The sequence below is a fragment of the Cebus imitator genome, unplaced genomic scaffold, assembly GCF_001604975.1.
Source record: "Cebus imitator isolate Cc_AM_T3 unplaced genomic scaffold, Cebus_imitator-1.0 Scaffold172, whole genome shotgun sequence".
Classification (NCBI taxonomy): Eukaryota; Metazoa; Chordata; class Mammalia; order Primates; family Cebidae; genus Cebus; species Cebus imitator.
This window is the reverse complement of record NW_016107487.1, coordinates 1,730,056-1,735,922: the sequence shown is the minus strand read 5'-3', so window position 1 is coordinate 1,735,922 and position 5,867 is coordinate 1,730,056. Positions and strand designations below refer to the sequence as shown.

Below are 5,867 nucleotides of genomic sequence, written 5' to 3'. Positions count from 1 at the left end.
CCCAGGCTGGAGTGCAGTGGCGTGATCTCAGCTCACTGCAACCTCTGCTTCCCAGGTTGAAGCGATTCTCCTGCCTCAGCCTTCTGAGTAGCTGCGACTACAGGCGCGTGCCACCAAACTCAGCTAATTTTTTTGTATTTTAGTAGATACGGGTTTCACCATATTGGCCAGGATGATCTCAATCACCTGACCTTGTGATCCACCCTTCCTTGGCCTCCCAAAGTGCTGGGATTACAGGCGTTAGACACCGCACTCGGCCTTTTATTTCTTTTTTTGAGACACAGTCTTGCTCTGTTGCCTGGGCTGGAGTACAAAGGCGTGATCTTGTCTTGGCTCACTGCAACCTCTGCCTCCCGGTTCAAGCAGTTCTGCCTCAGCCTCCCGAGTAGCTGGGACTACAGGTGCTGGCCACCATGCCCAGCTAATTTTTGTATTTTTAGTAGAGACAGGATTTCACCATATTGGCCAGACTGGTCTAGAACTCCTGATCTCGTGATCTGCCCACCTCGGCCTCCCAAAGTACTGAGATTTCAGGCATGAGCCACCACACCCAGCACCTATAATCATTTCTATCTGGCCTCAGAGCCTGAACTTTTCAACCCTGATCTCCAATCTTCCCACAGCCAGGTCCTGATAAGATATCTGCCTCCAGACCAGTTATCTAATTACGAGGATCTCTGCTTACTTGCCAGAATTAGGCCTCTAGGTAAAGGACATTAAATATGGGCCTTAATATGAAACCTTTTAAATTAATTGTACTGAAGTCCTATATATCTCTTTCACCATGAATTTTCCATTTGCAGGTTTTCCTACAACTATATGCCTGCATGCTTGTTCTTAGAATAATCCACTTGTGAATTTACTCCTATGTTTATCTCCTTGATGTCGGTTCCAGTCTGAGTCTGCTGAGATTCTTAAGATCAGCATTTGAGCCCAGTTTCACTAGCAGGAGAAGAAGAGCTTTCAGACAAGTCAACAGGAAGAGTTGCTGCAGATGTGGAAGGAACATAAGGGAAAAGTAGTGCAACGTTTCCTTTAGGTTTTTGAAGCATGAGCAAACCACCATATTGCATGAGCAAATGGCAATGCTACAAAAAAGCAAAAGACGAAGAGTTGGCTGAAATGTATAGTTTATTGTAAAAAGAAAATAAAAGACAACACGGTGAATGAATAATGTAAATGTATTTGGGCATAAATGCTAAACTGCTTACACAAATGGCTGTTATTAGAGTTTTCCACAGCCAAGCATATTTAAACATTTAGTAGTTTTGCAGCATTTATGGTTGGGCTCCATGTGAATAGTTTTTCTGATACCACCCTCTGTGTTATAAGCATAATCTCAATCAACTGATGAGCATGACACTCACTTTAAAACACAAAGGAGGATCTGGTTCTGAGGAAGCCAGTTTTGGCCTCCTCTGCTGTGTGGATTGCATGTAAGATGGTGATAGCTTGATCAACTTCCTCTCTAAGGAGGAAGTAGGGTTGGGGGACAGGCCCAGGCTTGAGGTCATAGCACTGAGAAAGGGAAAATGTCCAGCAAACTACTTAAAATCCTCCAAATGCAATTCAAGAAATACTTATCAAGCATCGATGGTATATGGTGTACAGCAAAAGAAACGATGCCCTTGCTGAATTGGAGGTTATGGTCCACAGCAGGGGTACTACCTCTTCCATGCCGGGGGGCAAAGGGTCCCTTTGGTGAATCCTGTATATTTCTTCTCAGAATAACATTTAAAAATACATAAAGCTTGGTCTCTGTCCATGAGGTGGGGAGGGGGTGTCGTGCACGCCATTTCTAGTCGTTTTCAAAGTGCCTGGCGCTGATTCCCATAGGCCTGGCCACCAGCCCCCACTCTGCCCTGGATTGGTACCTTATGTCAATCTTGATGAAAGAGCAATTGATGCTCTCAGGGAATTTAATGAAGAATGAGCTCTGTCTGTATTACAGCAGTTCAAGGAACGTGACATCACACGTTCAGAACAAAAGTGCATTTTTATATGGAGTTATGAAGACCTATAGGTAGAGAGAGAAACAGGGGAGCAAGGTGCAAGAGTCCACAAAGGGACTTGATGAAGCGAAGATCAAGACGTTGCTTGAGATAACTGGGTGTACTCTGGATGTAACCACAGGACAGAGGAAGTATGGTGGTCCTCCACCAGACAGCGTGTACTCTGGTGTGTAACTGGGAATTGGAACAGAGGTGTTTGCAGGTAAAATACCACGAGATTTATATGAGGATGAGTTGGTGCCCCTTTTTGAGAAGTCTGGACCCATTTGGGATCTACGTCTTATGATGGATCCACTGTCTGGTCAGAATAGAGGGTATGCATTTATCTCCTTCCGTGGAAAGGAAGCTGCACAGGAAGCTGTGAAACTGTGTGACAGCTACGAAATTCGCCTTGGTAAACACCTTGGAGTGTGCATTTCTGTGGCAAACAACAGACTTTTTGTTGGATCCATTCCGAAGAATAAGACTCAAGAAAATATCGTGGAAGAATTCAGTAAGGTCACAGAGGGTTTGGTGGACATTATTCTCTATCATCAACCTGATGACGAAAAGAAGAGTCGGGGGTTCTGCTTCCTTGAATATGAGGATCAAAGTCAGCAGCACAAGCCAGATGCTAGCTGATGTGTGGAAAAGTAAAAGTATGAGGTAATGTAGTTACAGTTGAATGGGCTAACTCTGTGGAAGAACCAGATCCAGAAGTCATGGCTAAGGTAAAAGTTTTGTGAGAAATTTGGCACTACAGGGACAGAAGAAATATTGGAAAAGTCATTGTCTGAATTTGGAAAACTTGGAAGAGTGAAGAAGTTGAAGGACTATGCATTTGTTCATTTTGAAGACAGAGGAGCGGCCGTTAAGGCTATGGATAATATGAATGGCAAAGAAATAGAAAGGGAAGAAATTGAAATAGTCTTAGCCAAGCCACCAGACAAGAAAAGGAAAGATTGCCAAGCTGCTAGACAGGCCTCCAGGAGCACTGCATATGAAGATTATTACTACCACCCACCTCCTCGAATGCCACCTCCAATTAGAGGTCAGGGTCATGGTTGGCGGAGAGGTAGATATGGCTACCCTCCAGATTACTATGGCTATGAAGATTACTATGATGATTACTGTGGTTATGATTATCACAATTATCGTGGAGGCTATGAAGATCCCTACTACATCTATGATGATGGCTATGCAGTAAGAGGAAGAGGAGGAGGAAGGGGAGGGCGAGGTGCTTCACCACCACCAAGGGGGAGGGGAGCACCACCTCCAAGAGGTAGAGCTGGCTTCACAGAGGAGGGCACCTTTGGTACCACCAAGAGGCTCTAGGGGTGGCAGAGGGGGTCCTGCACAGCAGCAGAGAGGCCGTCGTTCCCGTGGATCTCAGGGCAATCGTGTGGGCAATGCAATGTAGGAGGCAAGAGAAAGGCAGATGGGTACAACCAACTTGATTCCAACAACCAACAGAACTAGGGTTCCCAACCCATCGCTCAGCAGCCGCTTCAGTAAGGTGGTGACTATTCTAGTAACTATGGTTACAATAATGACAACCAGGAATTTTATCAGGATACTTATGTGCAACAGTGGAAGTAGACAAGTAAGGGCTTGAAAATGATACTGGCAAGATACGATTGGCTCTAGATCTACATTCTTCAAAAAAAAAATTGGCTTAACTGTTTCATCTTTAAGTAGCAATTTGCTGCCATTTGCATGGGGCTGAAGAAATCACTATTGTGTATATACTCAAGTCTTTATTTCTCCTCTTTTCATAAATGCTCTGGGACATTACTGGGTTTGCAAAGTTCCCTTATTCTGGGGATTACAATGCTTTTATCGTTTCAGGCTTCATTTTAGCTTCAAAACAAGCTGGGCACACTGTTAAATCATGATTTTGCAGAACCTTTGGTTTTGGACAGTTTCATTTTTTTGGATTTGGAATAGATTACCTAGGAGTATGGAGTATGCTGTAAATAAAAATACAAGCTAGTGCTTTTTCTTAGCAGTTTTAAGAAATTAAAGCAAACAAATTTAAGTTTTCTTGTATTGAAAATAACCTATAATTGTGTGTTTTGCATTCCTAGAAGTAGGGTAACTGTGTTTTAAAATTGTTGTTAACTTCATGCCTTTTTGAAATCTGCCCTACAAAATTTGTTTGGATTAAACGTAAAAAGCCGTGACAATTTGTTCTTTGAGGTGATTGTATTTCCAATTTCTTGTTCATGTAAGATTTCAATAAAACTAAAATATCTATTCAAAACTTAAAAATATATAAATCTCATAAGATTACAAAGGAAAACCAACTCAATTGTAATTAAAAAGACAGAGTTATCAAACTATTAAATAAATTTGTGATATGCTTTTTTATTTTTTTTAGACAAAGTCTCACTCTGTCCCCAGGCTGGAGTGTAATGATGTGGTCTCAGCTCACTGCAACCTCTACCTCACAGGTTCAAGTGGTTCTCCCGCCTCAGCCTCTGGAGTAGCTGGGACTATAGGCACCAGCCACCACGCCCAGCTAATTTTTGTATTTTTAGTAGAGACGGGGTTTCACTATGTTGGTCAGGGTGATCTTGAATTCCTGACCTCATGATCTGCCTGCCTTGGCCTCCCAAAGTGCTGGGATTACAAGCGTGAGCTACCACGCCTGGTCTATGCTTCTTTATTAATGCATGAAATAACAAGATCTAGCGGTAAGTATAATAATTATAATAATTTCGAAAAAAATGGTGAGTGTAATAATTATAATAATTTCAAAAAAGTGGTGAGTGTAAATGACATCTAGAGAGATTGTGATGCTTGGTAAAGACTGGGAATCTTGCCGGGTGTGGTAGCTCATGCCTGTAATCCAAGCACTTTGGAGGCCAAGGCGGGCGGATCACCTGAGGTCAGGAGTTCAAGACCAGCCTAACCAACATGGTGAAACCCTGTCTTTAAAAAAAAAAAAAAAAAAAGACTGGGAATCTCTGCTCTAAGCAACCTGTGACCTCACAGTTTTCTAATTTTTTGGCCTCCCTTGCAGCTATGGGGGATCATGTGATTTCCTCACCCCTATCATCTTGAACTTGGACATCTCATATAAAGCTTCACTAACTATCCTGAAAACTTGAGGCAACAAGATAATTGGAAAAGCACTGATCCAGACATTACTGCCTACCTCTAGACACCTTGTTTTGTGAGAAAATGCCACTTCCACTCTCCAGTGATTTCTGAAACCACTGTTTAGGTTTTCTGTTAGTCATAGCCTAACTTATTTCTAATTAATACAACATGGTTTTAAAAAGAAGACTTTTCTCATAATGGTAAGAATTTTAAACACTATTGAAATATATATTAACAAATATGGCACAGAGGACACAACCCATGGATTTTTAAGGCAATTTTTCAGCTTGTGTGGCTCACTTCTTGCTAAATCCCCAGATACGTTGGGATAAAACTCCTCAGTCCTAGGGGTCCTCCTCTGGATATGTTTGAGAAGCACTTTTAAGAGAAACTAGGCTGTGGTTTTCTGAAAGCCAGTGTTGAACATTTCTTTTTATTTTTTTTTTCTTAGATCTGATGGTTTTATAGAACACTTCTAAGAAAATAGTAATAGTCAATTATTTTCAAAGGCAGCCCCCATCACCTATCTGATTCACAGTGGGTGCTTAATAAATATTTGTAAGTGGAACTGGTTAATTTTTTTAAATGAAGAAAACAGGTTTATTAGTGGAACATTTCCCGTGGTTAAGAAGGGAGTAGACCAATCCACTAAAATGAAGCTACTTGAAGTTTGACCTCAAAGCTCTTTGTCAGAAGGAGCACAGTGATCTGCATATAACAGTTGTGTAAATATGCTGAATGAATCAAGGACACTTATTTCATGTGATGTAT

The 5,867-nt window shown here is 41.7% G+C and overlaps 1 pseudogene across 1 annotated transcript; it reads left to right on the top strand.

Annotated features, from left to right (window-relative positions):
* The first annotated feature begins 1,994 nt into the window (after positions 1-1,994).
* Positions 1,995-3,661, top strand: LOC108315490 (annotated as a pseudogene). Its single transcript, XR_001829957.2, has one exon. The product of XR_001829957.2 is annotated as a heterogeneous nuclear ribonucleoprotein R-like (transcript).
* Positions 3,662-5,867: the final 2,206 nt, after the last annotated feature.